The sequence below is a fragment of the Paramisgurnus dabryanus genome, chromosome 10 (assembly GCF_030506205.2).
Source record: "Paramisgurnus dabryanus chromosome 10, PD_genome_1.1, whole genome shotgun sequence".
Classification (NCBI taxonomy): domain Eukaryota; kingdom Metazoa; phylum Chordata; class Actinopteri; order Cypriniformes; family Cobitidae; genus Paramisgurnus; species Paramisgurnus dabryanus.
Window position 1 is genome coordinate 11718254 of NC_133346.1, and position 22780 is coordinate 11741033.

General features: G+C 38.8%; 1 long non-coding RNA gene across 2 annotated transcripts in view; it reads right to left on the bottom strand.

Annotated features, from left to right (window-relative positions):
• LOC135740439 (uncharacterized) overlaps positions 1 to 22780 on the bottom strand; it is a 193977-nt gene that overhangs the window by 151358 nt on the left and 19839 nt on the right. Inside the window, exon 3 of one of the 2 annotated variants that reach the window (XR_010529185.1) lies at positions 16159 to 16407. The exons of the other annotated variant lie outside the window; for it this stretch is intronic. This is a non-coding gene — a long non-coding RNA (uncharacterized lncRNA). Of the gene's footprint in view, positions 1 to 16158; positions 16408 to 22780 lie in introns of those variants that run through there. 2 annotated transcript variants of the gene reach the window in all.

Consider the following 22780-nt stretch of genomic DNA (forward strand, 5'->3'; position numbering starts at 1 on the left):
AGTAATATATTGTTCTCACAGTCACCCTGTTTGAATTTTCTACCTTCATGTGGTGGCTGATGTGATATCTGTTTTTCAGTAAAATAAGTCTAAAGGTCCACAGAGGCAGCTTTAAAAGCCATGCTTCACTTATTCCGGATAACTTACAAGACTCCTCCAATCTGTGAGCTGCCACTCAAAAGGGAGGCTTATGAGCCGGAGTTCAGCTCTACTCTCACTTAAGTGTGAACCAAAAAAGTAGAAAATGTGAGGGTAGTAACCTAGCGACAACCTACTAATTTACCAAGTCAGAATAATGGTACATGAAAGAGCACACATCTTCGAAGTCTAAAGTGAGAACAGGACACTTGGCCTGTTAAACTGTCCTCTGCCATGTCTAAATTCAGAGGGTCATAGAGACAACCCTGAATATAACACGGCCTCCTTAAGCATCATTCAAAATGAACACTCACCAACGGTTCCAAAAAGATCTTTTTGATCATTGCAACATTTATGTCCAGGATAAGGTTTGTAATGGGTGTCTATTGCAGAACTTTAATGCTCCACAGGACCTAACAGTTGCCTCAGGCCCTCCCTAAAACACTAAGATAACACTGATCCTGAAACAGTATTATGGGCCATGGATTCCTGGAAGCAATCCTGGAGACATATAGCACCACCTTGAAGAAATGAATCACAGGTAGTGCGGACTGCCCTGGGCGCCATCGCCCACGTCCTCCTAGAATAGCTCGCCCTATAAGGACACCCTTATTCTCTTCAATATCAGACACTGAATCTTTCGTGATTGGCTACATTTCGGCCATGAAGTGTCGAGAGCCCTCCAAAGCCGGTGTGATATCTGTGATGATAAAAGAACCTGAGGAAGTCAGAGGGCTGCTGGGAAGGGGAACAAATCCATCCTGGTGGATAAAACAGGCGAGATGACTCCCTGAAGGATGGTTACCTGATCTTCAGTGGGTTTATATTAATCTGTAGCCTCATTTCTTGTGCTAAGCACATCCATCAGTGATATATTTAAAGATAATGCAATAAGTAAAGCAGATGCTACTTTCATAACGTGGGTGTTTGATGCATCTGTATAAATATCAAGCTAAAGGAATGGACAGTGAAGATTACGAATCATAAGGTGGTGCACCTGTTCAGTGTCGGATTCAGGTTGCCTTTTTTAGCACCACAGCTATCATCTTAGTGGGGTGCATGTTGATAAGCATATGGCCAATAGGAGATCAGTCACGGGCTTTAACTCTTGCTCCCGGCTATTCACCGCCCACAGTGACAGTTCAGAAAAAGGTGTTTCAGAAACCTGTTTTAATGAAGAACTGAATTACATAAAAAATATTAATAAAGAGGCAGTGAGATGATTAGTGTTAATCACAGAGGTGTTTTCTGTATAATTAAAAATGTTTTATTTAACAAGTGCTTGTTTACCTGGATTTTGATCGTGAATATTGATGTAAATGAACACAGTTGAGTGTTTATTTATGGCAGACACATATATGCACTAGAGTTTTACTCAAGATCGGTCTCAAGTCTCGCATTTGGAGTTGGTCTCAGATTAAAGCCCTGGGCATAATCTGTTTTATGCATATAGTCGAACGCACAGCTTGGCAAAGCATAGTTCATTTGACTCATACACATGTCGTTGCGACAATTTGCAATACCTCTCGGGGCCTACATATTACATACTCCATGTAATATTTTTTATTATACTACAGGTCCGCTGAATCAGTGGCGGTCCTGGCTAGATTTACGCCCTGGGCGAACCATCCCTTCGCCGCCCCCAGAAAAATTTTTTGCCCCCAAATCCCGCCACCAACATGTATTATTTTATTATATATAATCTTAAATACAAAAAGGTAACAAGAACAGAGAAAAACAAGATAAATAAATGTAATACAGTACACACACACACACACACACACACACACACACAAACACACATGTCTGTTGGCCATGGCTGCTGTGGAAGTATCTGACTCCTCATTTTTGCCAGTGGGTGCTCTAACTCCAAAATATTTCAGAAGTGCCCCTGAATTTACAATTAATATACAATATGTAAGTTAGATACACTTACATCACGCATCAGTTACCCAATTAAAATGACCATAACACATATTTTATTAGTTTATAGGATGTTAACAAATGCTAAGCATACACTACAAATTATTTAAAATGCTATCACTGTGTAGCTTACAAAATGGCATGTCAATTTATATTAGAAGTTATTTAAGTTCACATATAGCGTATATAGCAATAAAAAAGGACACAGTCAGGAGGTCTGTGTGAGTTTGCACTCACAAACTAGACTGTGTGTTGCCTATGGGTGAATTTGCATGACATGGTGCCTCAATTCTAATAGTTGCTAGTTCAGCAAAACTAAAACCAAAAAAAACAGTCGTGTTCTGTGGCTAATAGCAACATATTAGCAAGAGGGCGAGCCGGCGAGGCTAATATAAATAACGTTAGCCTATTTCCTACTTTCACTCACGTCGTCACTCATAAATCGGCATACCTTTATCTTTATAAGTTTTCCTCATCTTCTTTTCTTCTTTTTCTGATCTGGGCAACTTATGGCTTCTTTGGTCTTTTAATTCGATCCATGGAATGATGATGATGAAGACTCGACATATAACTTTGCATTACATTTTGCCAACAACATCCGTTCGCCCGTCAATCAACCGGTGTCACGTGACGTGAGTCACGTAGATGACTCTACAGATTTTTTTTTCACAAAATCCAATTGATAACATGTTCGTAGGTATATGGGTCTATGTTAATTTTAGGAATGAAAAATACAATTTATGTGGAAGCAGACGCAGCAGTTTGTGTTGTGTGGCCTCTGGCCTGGGATCAGTCTATCCCTCGCTCGCCCCCTATAAGGCGAGCGGTTTGGAGTTGCAAGTTGGCCCGCCCCTTTCTCCCGTGCCTCTTCTGACACGCACACAACCTGTGTATGACTCTCAGCACTAACTTGACATGGAAATGAGCGTTAGTCTAAAAAACCGCTTTGATGGGTTTTTTTTTTTTTTTTTGAATGCGCTCGTGCGCCCTCACGTAGATTGCGCCCTGGGCGTTCGCCCACATTGCCCATAGCAAAAACCGGCCCTGCGCTGAATGCTTGAATCTGATTGGCTTATGAACGTTCTGAGGTGTGCGATTATTTTCTGGGAAACGCACGGCGAACGTAGTTCACTGCATTACAGTTCTGTATCACTTTGCATATTTAACTGTTATAACCGCCTAACAAAAACAACATGACAGACGATTTTTCGAGGCAATAACAGCGCTGTTTAGAGATGCACAGAGGTAGCCTCGTTCACACAATCTCTCTCTCTCTCTCTCTCTCTCTCTCTCTCTCTCTCTCTCTCTCTCTCTCTCTCGCCCTTTTTCTTTCTTTTTTCTCTCTCTGTGACTCGATCGCTCTCGCTCTTTTTCTAATAACTTCATTAATAACTGCATTAGAAACCTATCAACTGTGATCCGGCGTCGTGGCCGCATCACCACCTCGGGTGTGGATTATTTTCTAATAATTCAATGACCCGTCGTCAATTACTCCTTACTTATTTATTTATTAGGATTTTTTAGGGTTATGTTTTTTCCTCACTCTTAACTACACAAGCTAAATAATATTAATGCACTTTTATAGTTAGCTTTGATGCTAATACCAATTTATTTATTTATTAGAGCAAAATTTTAAAAGCACATTTTACGATGCTAAAACAACGTTATTTTGTGTATTTGGTGTAATATAATGTGTTTGCTTGGTTTATGGTTCAAAAGACACATAATTTTTCACATAGTGTACATTATTGTTGCTCCTCTATTCCCTGTCTCCCTGAAACGCATTGATTTTGTACAAAGCTCATCATTCTGAAAGGTGCAGTGTTCTATGATTGGCCAGCTAATCAGTACGTTGTGATTGGCCTGAATACCTTTGTCGTCAGCCGGAAATGTGCTGCTCCTTACCGTGGTTGGAAAATTAGCTCCCAATGCAATACTGACAGGAGATAAAATTGTTGTGACTACCTTATCGCCAAATCTTATTCAGAAAATGTAGATGACCAATTTAACCGATCAATTTTTCCAGCGTAGCTTGAGCAGAACGTAACAGATTGGTAAGGTAAGGATTACTAAAAAATCATGTCTGCATTTGTGATCGTAGAAACGTATGCTACTTACGGCCTGTGGGTCAGAAGCAGGCAGAATTATGATAATGACCATCGTGTCCATGTCAACAGGCAGAGGAAGGAGCACCTATTGTCCAATTTACGTTTTTAAATTTCCTTTGGTGTGTAAATGTGTATTAGTATATGTTAACGATATGCAAAAGGTACATACCCTCAAAGTTAACAATGGCGCAAGTCTCTTTTCTTGGACTACATCAAACTCACGGATTGTAGGCAACAGTTTACTTCTTGGGATTGGTGATGTAGACAAGACCGACATAATCATAATTCCTCACAGCCTGTGAGTTAACTCCTGTTAGCATTGCATTGTGACCGAATCTTTCAAACATGGTAAGTAGCGTTACATATCCGGCTGAAATCAGAGGTATTTAGGCCAATCACAACGTACAGATTATCTGGCCAATCAGGGACACAGAGCATTTCAAATTCGTGCATTTCAGGAAGAGAGTGAAATAGGGCTACAAAAATGTGGAAAATAATCTGTTTTTTACGCAAACACATTGTATTATACCAAATGCACAAAATAACATTGTTTTAAGCAATGAAACAGGTGCTCTTTAAGTTGGAGATGATAACTTGCATTATTGTTTACTTTAGGATTTGTACCTTTTGCATATCATTAACATGTCCTAACACACACTTTCACACCAAAGTAAATGTAAAATCATGAATCGGTTTATAAGCGCTCTTTAAACTTCTAAGATATATTACTGACAGTGCAAGTGAAACTGGTGACCTTTTAGGATGCTTGCAGATGCTATCTCTTCAGAAAGAAAGATCCAAGGTACAATATAGGATTTTCAACCCAAATCTATATTTCCAGTCTATTTATTTATCCTTTTCACCCTATCTGGTTTTATCTTGGTAATAATCGCTGGCTGACTGTGCATTATGCCTTGCAGGTCATCGCTTACAGAAATCTATTTATTTTTTATTACCATACATAACCTTGTTAAACTTGATGAGATAAACCTGTCAGTAATAATGAAGGCTCTGCGTGGAAAGAATTGCAATAATTTCTCTAATTAATTCCCTAATAGACCACAGAATAATACCTTGACATGTTCAATATAAAATCCATGACGGATCTTTTAAGTCATTAATGAGTGTAGTAACAGAGATCCATCAGCACACGAAAATGTAAATTCAAACACATCATGATCTGCGCATCTTTAGCCAAGGCAAAGGATGTGATGTGACCCGTTCTGTCTCTCGCCTGTCATAAACCGCCAAAACGCAACAGCATGCAAACCAGACTGATGCGTGAATCCCTTTGATGCACTCAAGGCACATTCTGACAGCCTATCCATTACTGCCTCGAGCAGATAGATGGCAAAATGTCCTGGGTGAAGCTCAATGCTTATTCTTTATGATTCATAAATGACCATCGGTGGGGCGTCAAATCATGGAAACGCCACTCATTTTGAGAAATGCAATTTGTCCTTTACTAATAATGGTATTCTGAGTCTTTTTTGAAAATAAAGCATGAATATAAAAAACCCTGTTCAAGTGCACATACTGGTAAACAAATAAAAGATTCTGTCTACTACCACTACTACATACAAAGTACATAATATACATATTTGTTTGCTACTGTATATTTAAAAAACACATTTATTTACTTTAATGCAATTGGCAGATGATTTTATCCAAAGCAATCAACATATAGAGCATTCAAGCTATACTTTTTATCAGCATGTGTGTTCTCTGGGGATCGACCCCATGACCTTTGTGCTGTGCTCTAAGGCAGCGCTCTACAAGAACATGACATTTGATGCTAATCTGTTTCACTATTCATTGTTATCATAAACATTTTACAGCATCAGTTTAACAGACTGTCACAGATACGTCCTTGAGTAAGATGTTATTTTGATAGTCCACTTTAGACCAATTCAAAAAAATTGGGTGATGACACCCCTATGTCTGTGCATACTATATGTCTTATAAAACAAACACATCTGTGGGGGAAATGCATTGCCTTTGTTGAACACTTTAAAAAATAAACACTTGAATAAATCGCAATATATTGCTTCTCAAATATATTTGAAAATTATTTTTAAGGAGTGGAAATGCATGAAGAAACATGTTTAATTAAAATAGTAAAATAACTCTGAAAACTTAATTTGTGTGTTATCAGAGTTCGAGGGATTTATTAAGACAAAGACGACTACTGAAATACTCTTACCATCAGGGACCGGTTAGGGAGACAAACATTAAACTGAAAACTCAACAGCAGCTTGTTGTTTCAACGTAATTAAATTTATGAGTAAACACAGAACGTGCAAAATGAATGATGTAGATTTGCCTGGGAAAGCATTTAGGATGAGTTGAAAACAAATATGCATTCTTACAGAAGAACAGAGAAGATATTAGGGTCAGTGGATGTTGAATTAACAATGATAGCACGTCCTATATGCAAGGGTTGTGGGTAACAAGCATTCATTGACAATAGACCCATTGTGATCCTTGACAATGGCATTACATTTAGGCTAACTTGTTTTGTTTTCTTATTTTGTATTCGGAATTATCCTATACAGTATAGGAATACAATTTTAGGAGTCTTTAGAGAGAAACTAAAAACTTTTGTGGACTCATACTGTAAAGAGTGCCGCAGTGACAAATGTGACAAACAGTAAAAAAGTAAAGTTTTGCCAACAAGTTAATCTTCCAGATGATTACAAATTTTATGAATTTAATATAAATGTGAAAATGCCTTTACTAGAAATATAAAAAGTTGTGTTTATCTGTGAAGACTAACTTTTTGGAGAAAACGTATGCGTCATAAACTTTTGATAATCCAAAGTGTTAGCCTACAAAATACGTCATCCCTGCGGCACTCTATATGTGTCCTAAATCACTCCATATCTCCTTTGTAGTGCACTATATTTGGCGTCCGCCATTTTGTATTGGTGTCCGAAACCATTCATTCATTCCCTACATTCGTTCACTATTTTTACCCACAATGCACTCCGACTTTAAGGGTACATTCGATGTATGCTCGCTCACTTACTATTTCCCATGATACAATGGGAAACAAATGCGTAACTGGAATCAGCTGAAAGATACTCATAGATATATACACTAGATGTCGCCTTGGCTACGGCAGTTCATTGAAACGAATGGGTCAAATAAAGCCGCCATCTTCAAACAGGGGAGCCCTTCCTCTTCAATGCATCAGCTTCAATGCAGGCAAAGGTGTAACGGAAATTAAATAACAGTTTTTTGGTGAGTGGGGTTCGTTCCAACGGTCAGACATGTATTTAGCATTGAGTCCAAAATTTTTAGTTTTAACATAAAGAAAATCTACTTTTTCTAAATATAATGTAAAGTGCTAGTAGGCCTAACATTCATACGCAGCACAAAAGTTCGGCATCGTCCATGAAGTCGAATTACAGGCAGCTAGCTACTTCCTATGACAAGACCCCTGTTCCAAGATGGCGGCGGTATTGGCACATGCTTAGAACCCCAAGGCGACACCTAGTGCAGTGGTTCTCAAACTTTTTCAAACTTTTTCAACTTTTTGCCCCCCCTTGTGTACGTTGCATTCCTTCGCCCCCCCCCCCCCCAAAAAGAAAATTTATGACAAAAACGTGCTAAAACTTAACATTTTATTTAACAAAACATTAAATTATACAAAGTAGTGCTGTTGGTTAGTAGCCTTATTCTTTAAGGTTTAATTACACATAATTTATGATAAATTAATGCATTTTATAAAATGTCATAAAACTGGGGCCCCCCAGCACCATCTCGCGGCCCCCAGTTTGAGAACCACTGATCTAGTGTACATATCTATGAAAGATACTGACAGTAAACACCACAAATTTATGGTTATACACTTTTGTTTGTTCTTGTTGTCAGTTATTTTCTACTTTTAAAAATAAAGAAATACATTTTTTTTTAAATTAATACATATGTTTATTAAATATAATAAATTAACATAATAGTAAATAAATATGAGAAGCAGTTGTTTTTTTCTCTTTATTATTACCTAATACAAGAAACATGACAAACAGTAAGAAAGTAAACTTTACCGTTTCACAGTACGATCCATAAAGCCACACAGGTATAAGGGTTTTTGGCAAATCTCTGCGACAGCTCTCTGACGCATGGTTTTACGTCAGTGTCCAAAACCACGCACTCATTATCGTTCACTTTTTCACCATATAGTGGACTCAATTGTCATTTGCTATATTTGTGAATGAGGGAGTGGTTTCGGACACAGCATGTAACAGTGAGGGGGACAAGTGCTAGTAGTCAGGTGATTTATATATGAGATGTGATTGGTTGAAAGTAAAACGTGGTTGTAATTGTATCCTAAACCTTAATGTATTGTAACCTTAAAAACGAATGATGACTTATAAGGGTGCACAGGGGTGGGAGGCATCAACTGAAATCTTAATCAAATGCTTTGCATAACATTTTATACATGGCAACTCCTCTGCATGGTTAATCATTCACAATCTAAGATTCATCATAATCTTTCCTTTCAACTAGGTTCTGCGATCATTACTCCTTCCAGGACAGCCAGAAACCTGGGGGTGGATATTGATGATCAGCTTAGTTTAACAGAGCATGTTGCCAGCACCACCCGCTCTTGTAGATTCATCCTCTACAACATTGGGAAAATCAGACCTTTCCTATCCGAGCATGCTACACAAGTCCAAGTCCAGGCTCTTGTTCTGTCCAGATTGGACTATTGCAATGCGTTACTGGCCGGACTCCCAGCCTGCACAACCAAACCCCTAAAGATGATCCAAAATGCTTCGGCAAGAGTGGAACGACACCTTATGGTGCCATCCCAAAAAGGGAAAAAATCGCTATCATGTACCTTCTCTGGTTCTTTTCCTCATCTGTGAAATGATCTGCCAGTTGCGACAAGATCTGCTGATTTTGAAGCCATCTTTAAAAATCGGCTAAAACCCATCTCTTCTGCCAACACCTCACTTGCTAATTTATTTTTTATCTTTATTTTTACATTATCTGTCAAAGGATTATACAATTCAGCATAAATAAAATCTGTGGTAGCTTAAAAGAATAAAAATAGAACCTGACAGAGTGATTTAAAATATAAATACATGCTCAAATACATAAACTCATGATTCACATAAGCATTATAAAATTTCACCTCAAATGCATCAAATAAAGCTCAACTGAATCCAACCAAGGCCATCATATGAGATATTCTGACTTGAAAGCGAGTCAAAAAATCCTTAGGAGGATCATTCATCCAAAAACAGTCTGCTAAGTCTCTGACTGACAGAGATTTAAGAGACAGGGCAGCTGTCTTGTGTTTCACAGACAACCCTTAAAAGCCGACACCACTGAGGAAAAGTACCAAACTAAATACAGCAACGGACGAGTAGCTAAGAAGGATTTGCAGATGGTCTTTGCAAACAAACATACATACACACAAACAAACCCACACGCGCTTTTCCACCGACCGCATTTGCGAGCCAGCTGCGATAACTCCTGCCAATCCAACATCGGAGCGAAGGCCTCAGACAGCCGTGAGATAAAGACCGGATAAAATCGAGCACATCAGCAAGCCGTCTGACTAAACTCTCTCAGCCCTGACAACAGCCAGTGACAGACAGACAGGAGTGAGGGAGACATACGCACACCGGCGTGTAACTCCGCTCTGACATCCTCTTAAATCTGCTTCATGTTAGTGTCTGATTAGCAAAACAGGTCTACAACAGCGTGTCAGGATGAGAATAATTCCCACTGATGAGATTCAAACATGTTCAAGCTCTTTCATAAACAAAGGTTTTTCTTCTGGATTTACTTGCAGGAATGCTTCGAACGTAGGAATGCCGATAAATCCATAGGTTCCATGTTGGGAATCATCAGCCATGTGCTGTACATTCAAATATAAGAGTCTATGTCGGCCTAGCATGTTACTAATTTGTATTTCACGAGTTAGCATTAGCATGTAATCGATATGAGATAAAGCCAGGCTGGTCTCACGAATTTCCGTGTTAGTCACAGAATATTTAGCTCAATTGTTTTTCCTATTTTCTTACCATTGTCGCTTGGGTTTGGGGTTAGAGCGACTTTTTGTTACATAAAAGACATCCTAACCCAAATCCAACTTTAACCCTAACGTCAGGGGACAATTGTTTAAAAATCCGGAAAAAAAGAGTAACAAACAATAGTTAAAGCGACATCCTATTTGGCGCGCTGTCCGAGGAGAGGGCCCAGAGTTCGGAATTTTAGCACGAATCCAGAGTACTCCCCCCTCTTTAACTGGGATAAATATAACGGTGACGGACTGCTATTTATAGGCACCTCTTCCCGCTGATTGGTTGGATCACATGACCATGCTTCTCCCAAACGTAGTTAAATAAACTTAAATAAAAGTTAAACGTATTTAAACGTGCAATGATTAGAAAAAAGCGGTAATAATGCCAGACCCCTAACCCCACCATCAAACAAACGAATGAGATTTGTCACCTCATAAAATATTCACGAATTTCTGTGACATTCTATGCATCTTTCATCCATTTGTTGCATCTCCAAACCCTCACAAAGAAGCTTTTGAAGAAGCTTTTTCGCACTCCAGCTTGCTCATTTTCCACAAATGAGCGTTTTCGGTTGAATTCACACAAGACACATCCCCGGAGCTACGATTCTCCTCTTCAAGTTAAACTTCAGTGTGTATAAAAATATTTCTCAGTCAATTAGCCGTTCGAAAAACTAATGGAAGTTTTCTGTGCCACTACACCCGTACGCTACAGAATTCGGGGGCTTTGCGGATTTGTTAAAAACCACGACATGGCCAAACATAAGTGGAAAGGCGGTTCAAATGAACAGGTTTGGCTCTCGCAGCTTCCCTTTTCACAAACAAGAGCGTGTGAAATTAAGCAAACAGCCATGCAATATCCTTATACAAACATTTACGGTAGAATTTGTCCCTGTGTGACAGAGCCCCCCTGTGCAAAGCCAAATCCATACAGGAATGGTTTAACGGGTGTGTTGTGAAAGAAATGAAATGGTTTGCCAAAACTCAGACTTGAACCCTTACTAAATACCTCTTGGAGGAAGTTGAATGCCATGTGCGAGCCAGGTCCCATCTCCCAACATCAGCACCTGACCTCTCCAATGCTCTTGGGTTTTGTAAGGCGCTAAATCACTGCATGTTCCAACATCCATAATAGAAAACCTTTCAAGACAAATGGAGGCTTTGAGGCAAGACCAACACCCTATAAAAAAACAATGATTGTGAAATTAAACATTCACGGATTACATATAGACATATTTGGTACAAATACTGTACTGTAACAACAAAACATTACACTTAGATAACTGAGAAAAAAATCTATGGTACAGAAAGAGCAAGGCTGAACTCATTTCTTGAAGGGCACATCAAATAAAAGTCTGTTTGGTGGAAGGTTTATAGGAGTCCGTAACTTTACAGCTGACACTTTATTAAAGTAAGTAAAGCAGGGGATAAATGCGATGTGGCATGTGTGCGTTTTCGCTGTGGTAATTGTTTGTTTAGGGGTGCAGAGTCAAGATAGAGGTTCCCTTTCTTGTTCTCATAATTTCGAAATTGTGCTGAGGCAACGCAATAGAGTCTTGTAAGTGAAGGTAGCTGAAGCGGCAAGCTTTGTCAAAATTTTGATGGCGAAACAATTATCACCGTGTAGCTGCTAAAATGTTTCCTACTGGCTTAGCCGCGACCGCCAAAATAAAAATGCTGGCTGCGATTTTCAAAGTCAGGACTGAACAGATTTCTCCATAAAAACGGGCGGTTTGGGAAGCGGTTATCCCCTTCATCGGAGTCTGAGCACAGAGAGAGACAGCTGCTGCAATATACAAACTTTTAAATGAGAAAAATCATGATGACAAACCAAACTTTGCAAGCAATGCTGACATACTAAACAGTCTCAGGCTGTGTTTATATATATATAGGGCAGCAGTGGCACAGTGGTTCAGGTAGGTTGTCTACAAACCGGAATCCACCTGACCAGGTGTCAAGGTGTTCTTGAGCAAGACACCTAACCCCAGCTGCTCCCGATGAGTTGGATGGCGCCTCGCATGGCTGACACGATGGTTGGTGTATGAATGAGTGAGGGAATGGGTGAATGTGGGCAAAAATTGTAAAGTGCTTTTGATGGGTCTATGAAAGCGCTATATAAATGCAGTCCATTTACCAAGTCAATGGCTATCAGCTGTGTGCTCATCATTTATCAAAATATCTTCTTTTGTGTTCATCAAAATAAAAAAACTTATACATGTGTGCCTCACAAGCCCTGAAAAGTGAAGCCAAAACATCTCGATCGCCCCCCAGTTAATGGTCCTAGTATAGGTTATAAACCCCGCCTCCACCATGTTATTCAATGGGACTTGAGACCAACTAAACAATTAAAGGAACAGAATGTAAGAAATGTATATCAATTAATCACAAAATGGCCCTGATATGTCACTAGACATTAAGAAATCATTTTCATTTCAAATACTTTTATCACTGACAAGAGTGGTCTGGCCAGGATATTGTCATTTAAAAAGTGGAGTTGCAGCCCTCAACTGATGTTTATGTTGTCATTTTGTGTATTGGACACCAGTTGTGTGATTGTAGTACCAGTTTTAGCCACAAGTTTTGTGATTGCAATACCAGTTTTGGCCACAATCCTACATACTGTTCCTTTAAATTGCACTTCAATTATCTTTTTGATTTCGCGTCTTTACTTGCTGCTAACTACTGCGCAAGACTGGTCCCAAAATCGCTACTGCGCAGACTCAAGATGTCAGTGCCGTATCGGGACACTGGAGGCTTCACTTTTCACAAATGGAAGAGAGCGAATGGGCGGCGGCCACCTTTTTTATAGTCTTTGGTTTAGAACAACATGAGAGTGATGACATCATTTTCTTTTTTTGGGTGAACTATCCCTTTAAGAAACAAAAATGATGGTAAAGTTAATGTCAGATTTAAATTATGTTTAATTGTGATTTTACCATGTGATTTAAGATAAATAGATCAATCTTTTCCCATGCAAGTAGTCGATAGGACTTAAGTCTTGCACGACTGAAATAACTGCTCGGAGGCGAACATGGCACGACTTCCCTAAAGGGACTTTGATATTGATTTGTCATTTAATCTGTCGTGTACGAATGTGTTATGTTTCAGAGATGGACGATATAAAACCAAATGTTACAAATTGCAGCAAAATCATCAGAAAGTGAAACATTGAGACTTCCTGTAGATGGTGACTAAAAACTATGGAAAGATCGAAATCTCAAAAAATGCATTTAATCTTTGAATAGATAAATAAAAAACATTTGACTGGCACTGAGCTTGTACACTCTAAGAAATGATGTGTTAATTTTAACACATTGTTTTGTGTTATCCTATGTAACACATTATGTGTCAATTCATGTTGATTTTGAGTTCAAATAAATAAAAGGGACAACACAAGTTATGTTAAAACAACACAAAGTGTGTTGTTCCAAAAATAACACAGAGATGTGTTCGGTTCAGGATAACACATTAGATTGTGTTGTTCTTAACTAGACACAAGATGTGTTATTTTAACACATTTGTTTTAAGAGTGTAAGAAAAGCTGCATCTCTACCTTTGTAAGATTGAAGCATGCACCTCCTCGGCACTATGGATCGCTGCACGGATGTGCTCAGTGGGGCCGATCAGCGTTACAGCTGACCGGACGCCCTGAGGGTTTGGTGATAGGATGTGTTTACAGGTCACTCATCTGCACTGGGTCACCCACATTCTGACGGTCATCTATCTTCCCAAGCTTAAGCTCCGTAACCGGGCTGAGTACCTTGAGACTTAACCCAGATAGAGCCATGGAAAACAGGAGGATGCTTAGCAAATGTTAAGTAGGAACGTAATTAATTCAAGACTGAGTCTAACCTCCATGTAATCGAGCGATCAGTCCATCTGAATTTCTCATTTTTACGATCTTCTCATTTATCGTTCAAAACCTGTATGTGTAAAAAATATAATTTAGTTGAGAAGTCTTTATAAACAAAATGACATACAAATACAAAACCTATTCTGAGGCAAAATGTAATCTTAAAGATTTGAATCTGTTTTACTCTTCTTCTCTTGTTTTAAGCATAAATATAACAATATTTAGTGTGGTTTCAATTATTGTTCATATCTTATAAGTAAATTATCTTTATTTCATGACGTGTGAATATTTGTGAGTCAAGTAATCTTTCAAAGAACACAAGAAAACAGTGTGGGTTTTTTTCCGTTTTATTGAAACACATCGTGCAGATCTTAATACCCTAAAACAGATTTTTCAATGCCCAGCACCTCTCCTCAAAGGAAATCAACAGCGAATGAGTAAAATATTGACACTCGTAGGAAACACAAAAGAAATGCTTTACAAAATCAAATAACAGCCCAAATGCCTTCAAAACAATGAGGCATCTTTTCAAACGATCAGCAGATAAAAAAATAAATATCCTCAAAACAAACCGCCTATTCAGCAAGCACCATGACACACACCTGTTATTTTCTCTCAGAGCTTTGACATTTTTACTCTCTTCTTGGCATTCAATCTCACAAACGTCTGCGTTTCAGCACAGAAAATGGTGAATGCACAGTAAAATCTTAACACAAGATAGAAATTGTAAACTCCATGCTCGGTCATCTTTTGTTGAGACCAATGGTACAGTCAAGTTATTTGTTTTTACGAGTTGCCAATGCACACCTCCATATTTCCAATGGAAAGGTTTATTTTGTTGCCAAAACAAACCTTAAAGGGGACATTTTACAAGACTTTTTGAAGAAGCCAAATAATTTTTGTGTCCTCAGAGTATGTATGTGAAGTTCTAGCTCAAAATACCATATAGAAAATTTATTATAGCATGTTAAAATTGCCATTTTGTAGGGGTGAGCAGGTGTGTCTTTTTAAATGCAAATGAGCTGATATATGCACTAAATATCAGTGCCGTGGTTGGATAGTGCAGATTAAGGGGCGGTATTATCCCCTTCTGACATCACAAGGGGAGCCCAATTTTAATGACCTATTTTTTCACATGCTTGCAAAGAATGGTTTACCAAAGTTACTGGTTTGATCTTTTTCACATTTTCAAGATTGATAGAAGCACTGGAAACACAATTATAGCACTTAAACATGGAAAAAGTCAGATTTTTGTGATATGTCCCCTTTAATCAGATCCCCACAAATGAACAACACATGCAAGTACACAGTAGATCACCTCTATTTTGTTCAGCCACGGTACACTTTACTATGCAATAAAAAAACAATGTAATAACTTTATTAACTGGCTTTAGAAGAACTTCATTGCAAATAAACAACAGAGGCTCTGATTATGTATTAAGAGTTAGGCCCCGTGTCCACCAAAGCTTTAAAACGGGGCAGAAAACACCAGTGGCATGCCAATTTCTTCAGCAGAGCACTTTGATATGATACTTTTGTTTTGTTTATCCGTCATTTTACAATGTATTTGTCCCGCCCCTCCTTTACTGTGATTGGACGGCTGAGTGCAAAGTGACATTGACGAGCTGAGTGTTGAACACCCAAGTTGAACACACAAATGCTGAGTGTCGGCACCGAGCGCAGAAAAAAAACACCAGCTGCTTGTGTTTATTTAAAAACTTCCATTGGAAACAACGGAAAACATAAACTAGCCGAAAGAAAACTGCTCCTATGGAAGTGTGAGTTGTTTATGCCATAAAGCATATCAGTGGCAACTGAGTGCAGTAAACCTCTACTGCAATATCTCTAGATTTGTAAATCACTTTTAAGCGTACTTCATCGGTGCGGACATATTTGTGGTTCTACAAAGACAACAAAAAGTAGCTTTAGAAATATTGCACAGTAAGAAAAATCCACTGTTTGTTTATCCTCCCTGCAAGGCTATAACTTCTGGATGTAAAACTAACAAAATTCGAGAATGGCAAAGCCATTCAAGCAAACATGACCATTTGAACAGCACACATCGCATTATCTTTAGTAGGCTGCTGTTTGGAAGACAGTGTGAAGCGGCACTGACAGATTTGCGAACAGACTAATATTAGACCCAGAGTCAGGCGTGAGAAGAAGATGAAGTGAGATAGGAAATATCTGTGTCACTCTTTGGTCTGAGCTTCTGGCCCACCAATCAGGTGGAGGGATTGAAAACGTTGATTTATGTTGCCATCAAGGGACGCTGGCTCGGCCGTTCCTCTTTTCATCTCTTCCCGAGGTTCAGCTGGTCTACAGAATTTCCCCACACGTGGAAACTGTGCAAACAAACAAACACAAAGGGGACAGGTAATCCCTTTGTGTGGCTTTTAAAGAGACTTGTAGAGTCATCTAGTATGTGGGATTGGTAATTTAACACGACCCTGCAGATGGAGGAGTTTGCAAAGTGTCATAGGAGTTCCTTATCTGCATTGAGTTCTTGTTGGGGATTAGTGTAATGGGAAGGCTTACTGCAACCTTTTTTGGGATCAACTCTGATTTAATTGCTTTGACCTCACTTTAATTTCCTTTGAAAGCGGAAATCAACAGCTTGTGAGCTATTTCAGCCTCCTGGGAATCCCTCAGTCCTCCACAAACCCGAAGCTTTACGTGTTTGACAAGCACCGTCTGCCACTTATTTTATTTTTAGTATATTAAAAGGTCCAAAAATACTGGGAAGGATACTTTAAAAAATCAGACTTTTGGTCACGGCATTGCGATTTAAACTAACTTTAATGCGATTTGAAATAGGGAAAAAGGCGGCTACCAACAGCCATCAAGCCATGTGGTCGGAAATATGGAACATTAAAAATGCATTGAATAGAATGTAAGTGCACTCATTGGATTGTAAAATTATGCTAATGTGGAAATAACAGCTGCTGGTTTAATAATTCATGGCTTGAGACTCTCGAGAGTATAAGACAGTGACACAGGCTTATGCGAACGAATGCAAGGTAAGAAATGATGAAACTCTCTGCAGGCGGAAATAAACGAAGCAGCTACGGCTTTTACCCGAGGGCAGAAAAAAATCTGACTTAATTTTATCCTAGCAGTCCCGAGTAAGGACGGTGACATGCGTGATGAAGATTAACTAAAATGTACTTTAATTTTTGCATATATATTTAATTTAGCAGATAAGTTTATTTAAAGTCTATTCAAGGTATTCAAGTGGATTTGCTCTTCAGCTACATTACAATAATAGACAATCTGTCAGCCTGAATAACATCGAACAATGATATATTTTTATGTTTTTACTCTCCTCACGGTAAAACTCACAAGGTATGTGAAGCCTCGTAACTCAAAGCTTTCTGTACTGTGCTCCTGCAGACAAATAACGGTAGCTTCTTTTTTCCTTTATAGTCGACTTGTCTTGCTGTGCACAGATGTCAACAATTCTTTATCTCTTTTTAAGGCCTGGTTTACATCAAGTACTTTTGCAAACTCAAGAGCAAATGTTTTTAATGGGGTGCGGCGGCTAAGACAAACACCTTCAATATTATTTCATTGCTTCGCCTGCAGCAGACTCCTGACTCCAGTTTTTGATTACAGATTTCACCCAACACTGTAAATATTTACAAGATGAGTCTACATAAAGGCCTGAAAATGTGTTATTTCTTTAAGCAGACTATGTTTGTCTAGGTTTATAACCAAATTATGCAAATATCCAGAGAACATCCATTATAAGAAACACAAAATACATTTCACAACTTTTTTTCCCATTCATATACAGCGGGGAAAGTAAGTATTTGACACATCAATCATCTAAACAAATTCCACCAGATGTAGCCATCAAGCCAAATATTGAGTTCATACAAAGAAATCATAACATTTAAGTATACAAGTTGAGTCATAATAAATAAAGTGAAATGACACAGGGAATAAGTATAATTCTTTCCTGTGTGCTAGTGATGGGTCGTTCGCGAACGCCGGCTCTAAGAGCTGATTCTTTGTAGCGAACGAGAAGAGCCGACTCTTCAGACGCATGCAGGGGAGCCGGCTCTTCTAAGGGAGCCGAGCCAGAAGAGCCGAATCTATGAAAAGAGCCGGACTGCCATCACTAAAATGTAGAGCCGGAGCTTGAGCCGAAAGAGCCGAACCAATGGAAAGAGCCGGACTGCCCATCACTACTGTGTGCCTCCTGGGTAATGAGAAGCCTTTATAGGCCATCAATTAGGACTAAAGCAGCTGATATCAATTACTGTAGTACTGATAGGGGGCAGGGTTTCTTTCTCAATACTGACAGATTTCAGGTGATCTTCTGACTTGCTATGCAATTTTGCACCTTGTTCTCTTCATGTGTTCAATACTTATTCCCTGTGTCATTTCACTTTATTTATTATGACTCAACTTGTATAATTAAATGTTCTGATGTCTTTGTATGAATATTTGGCTTATCCAGGCTACATCTGGTGGACATTTTGTGTCAATAGCCCACTTAGAAATCCCCTTATTGATAAAAATGCTGATGTGTCAAATACTTTTTTTCCCAGTAGTTAATTGCAACAGGTTTGCTTCAATGCACTGCCTCACCAAATGTCTAAGTTGAATGTTATGTGCAACAACATACATTAGTGTGCAAAGAGGACCATAGAGCCTTTGAAACTATACTTTAAATTTTTTGGATCTCTCTGTTATTGAAAGGTGTATACAGCCTCTGCCCCAAACTTGGCTCTTCTAAAACTTTTCACCTTGAAAGCTTCATTGCCCCAAGACCTGTAATCCAAACCTGCAAAAGTACTATTTGCTCCAACGCTCAAACTTATAATCCATTATTGACAGGAATCCTGTGTGCCAGCTCAACCTCTAAAATCAGAGGAAATAAAGAGGTAAAGGCAAAAAAATACATTATAAAGCAAATTCAAGTTCTGTGTCCAACAGTTTATGACGCTTCAACGTATGATTGATGAAATGCCAGCACGCTGAGACCAGCAGAAATGTCAAGGCACACGAAAACTGCCCAAACGCTCGGCACGTTTACCACCCATGGTGATCTTACATTGCACTCCCTGGTCTCTGAAAAAAACAATGTACTGTAAACAATGTGGTGGTCTCCAAAGTTGCTGTTCATGTAATTTTCTCTTTGTTCTATAATGTCTTAGATTTTCACTATGAAACTAATTGCATCTCAAAAAACCTTTCATTGTCATTACAGTACCAAATGCTTGCCGTGATGCTCTGGGATCAGGTATCACCTTGTCACTACTGATTTAAAAGCCTATTTAACAAAAATCTAAACTGAGCCAGGAACAGCTGGCGTTTTAAGAGGCTTTGTGAATATGGGGCATTGTGATTACAGCAAAACAAGAAATCAGTGAAGGTAGAGACTCAGCTTCCCGCTGTCTGGCAGCAGGCCAGACATGAGAGTAATAAGGATCTGGAAGATGGTGGTAAGACTGCCAAGGTGGGAGAGAGTTTCACAGACAGTAAGGGGTTAGACAGTCGAGTGTGTCGCTGTTGGGGGGTTTGAGTGTCTCAAGTGAACCGCACTGGAATGTGGCAAGCATGTGGAGTAAAAAAATAGATGGGAATAATAGGATGTGACATAGATGGGGGGATGAAAGATTATTTTAGTGGATATAAGCATCCGCAGCTCTTCTGTTCAGGGAAAATGGACCAAAGCATTTACTTATCAAATTCAGCTTTATGTACAACAAAGATTTCTGGAATGAGAAGCAAGCAGAAAGTCATAGTTTATAACATAATGGTTTTGCTGTAGGTGTTTATGTAGTTCAGTTGATATGGCATTGTGTTAGCAATGCAAAGCTCATGGGTTTGATTCCATACTGATAAAGAATGTAGAGATTGAATGCACTATACGTTGCTCTGGATGAAAGCGTATGCCAAGTCAACATAAATTTAAATGTAATGGCTATTTAAAAAATATGCCAAGCGTTTTAATGCACACCGCCAGCGGCTAGCAATGGCAAGTGGTGCTATCTCATTCATTTCAATGGAAGCTTGGCGAATCCCAGCAACAGTGACCATTGGCAACAGGAAGTGGGCGTGTCCAGCAATGTGTGAAAGTTGAGAAAAGAGTCGCCATGAAATGGAAGTCGAGCTTGTCTTATTTTACCCTGGTGACATATATCCGAGTGAAACAACTTCTTAAAGGAAGAAAGGCAGGGCTGGACTTGTCCATTGAGAACAGTATGGATCGTTTGAAGTTGGTTTATGTTGCTATTTGCTAATCGCTGCGATCTTTTCCCAGACCCTGCCCACCTGCAACCGGAAGAAAAGAGAGATCGTTTCGAGGAGGAGATTTGCGTTTTTGATTTAAGATTATGATGACACAATAATTTTTTTTTTAATTATGAAGCTTACAAATAAGTCATTTGTAAAAAAAATTATATTCCAAAACACATTACAGTTTTTCATTTTTCATTGCGACTTTATGCAAATGAAGAGTGACATTTGGGAGCCGCTACCAATGAGAGTTTACGGCATCCATCTTTAATTATTTACTGAGAGGACAGATATTCATTTGTTTATAGTTGTTAGGACAACCAGAATTAAGAATGCCTCGTTACGACCTCATTGACGGAGACGGGTGACACACAGAGACAAAGTCGCTGGTGGTGTACGCACACAGCATAATGCCCAAAAAAGGAAACATTTTTAATGAAATAGGAAAAATATCCAAACTCTTTGTTCATTTTTAGTGTGATGCTAATGGTCTAATCAGATTCAATGGATTGTGCTAAGCGCTGAACATGGTAGCGCCAGACCCGGATATCAGCTGAATGGGTTCCAAAACTGTAAAAATCAAATGTTTAACTCTAGGGAAGCTGGAAAATAAGAATATATAAAAAAATATATGGAGTGTCCGTGTACACATAAGGGTCAAATAAACTATATTTTGCAAGGTTGTGCATTCGACCGAGCACATATGCTCGCATGCATAAAAAACTGAATATACTCTGAGCTTAAGAAAGCTTAGTAATGGCCCAGCACATTCAGAAGTACAGTTGCTTCAACATTTTTGAACAAATACCATTTATTTTCTAGATAAAACTAATAGTCTTGTAAAGTAGCTTTTCCACCTCACATACTCTCACTGTAAGTCCCAGATAAAAGACCAACCGTGTTGCTGACCAGAACAAAACAACATCTAGCAATTATGAGTTCACTCAATAGTTCACTAAGTGATAGAGGAAGCCAGCCATATTGAGAGGTCTGAAAAATTTGGCCAGCAGCAGCATCCAGACTCTACCTCCTAAAAGACTCACAGACTTCTGTTCAGTCTGCTGGCCTTTAATTAACTATTGATTGGCACACCGTTGAGAAACCTCTAGTAATAAAACTATTGCTACTGCAAGTCAGGGAGGTATTTTAACTTTTATGACAAAGTAAAGTTGGTGAACAAAGCATCCCCAACTCGTAAATCCATTTAATATTTATCCATTAAACCAGTCACTCATGCATCAATCCACAGATGTGCCATATATGTCAGAATATTTCATATTGGGGTGGATTCCCAGACAGTGATTAGCTTAAGCCAGGAATAGTTTAATTAGGAAATATAACTAGTTTTAACAAACATGCATTTTCAGGCAAAACAAAGGGCACTTATGTATTTTAAGATATGTCAGTTCAAGATGTTGGACATCTCTTACATTTATTTTAGTCTAGGACTAGTCTAATCCCTGTCCGGGAAACCGCCCCATTATGTTGCTACACTGCAGTGAAAAAATACTTTTTTTAGCAGTTCCCAGTTGAATTTTATTTAAAGTTCATTTTAATACAGAGCATTTAAGATGCACATTTTATCAGCATACGTAGATGTTCCCTGGGAATCAAACCCGCAACCTTTTAAACTTTTACATTTCTTCCAAATGAGCTACATGAACACCATTACCTTAAAGTATGGAGCCAAATACTGTATGTACAGTAAATTGCATAGCTCAGTGGTTCTCAGATGGTGCCAGGGGGTCCCAGTTTATGACATTTTATAAAATACATTAATTTAGCATAAATTCTGTGTAATGAAACCTCAGAAAAATAAGGCTACTAACCAACAGCAATACATTATATAATTTAATATGTTTTGTTGAATTAAAATTATTACGTTTTGGAATGTTTTATGTCATACATTTTCTTTTGGGGGCCACGAAGTAATGCACCGTACCCAAAAAAGTTTGAGAACCAATGGCATAGCTACATGTACCTGTCAGACAATTTGGTTTTGATTAAAAATTCATGTTGAGTTCATGTTGAAATCTTCAAAAAAAAAAACTTTTGATAGCAAGCTTGACCAATCTGAGGTCAGAGTTGAACAATGTTATGCTGCGTTTACACCAACCGCAGTAAAGGCGTGAAGCGCGAGTGATTTCAATGTTAAGTCAATGTGAAGATGCATTGACGCGTGTCAAGAGGTCCCGCGGCGCGGAAGAGGCGTTCGGGGCGGCGCGGAAGACGCGAATTGAGCTTTTTGTGTTTTTTTTGAATAAATGCAAATCAACATTCATGACTAGAAATGTCTACAAACTGGGCTGAAGCAGAGACCAAGGAGCTCGTCATTATCTGCGCAAAGCTGAGATCATTTACCAACATCAACATGATGCCCAGCCGATGTCAGACCAACCACCACCAGCTGCCCCCGTCTAATCTACTTATCCGTATATATACATATATATTATGTTTTAATCCCCATAA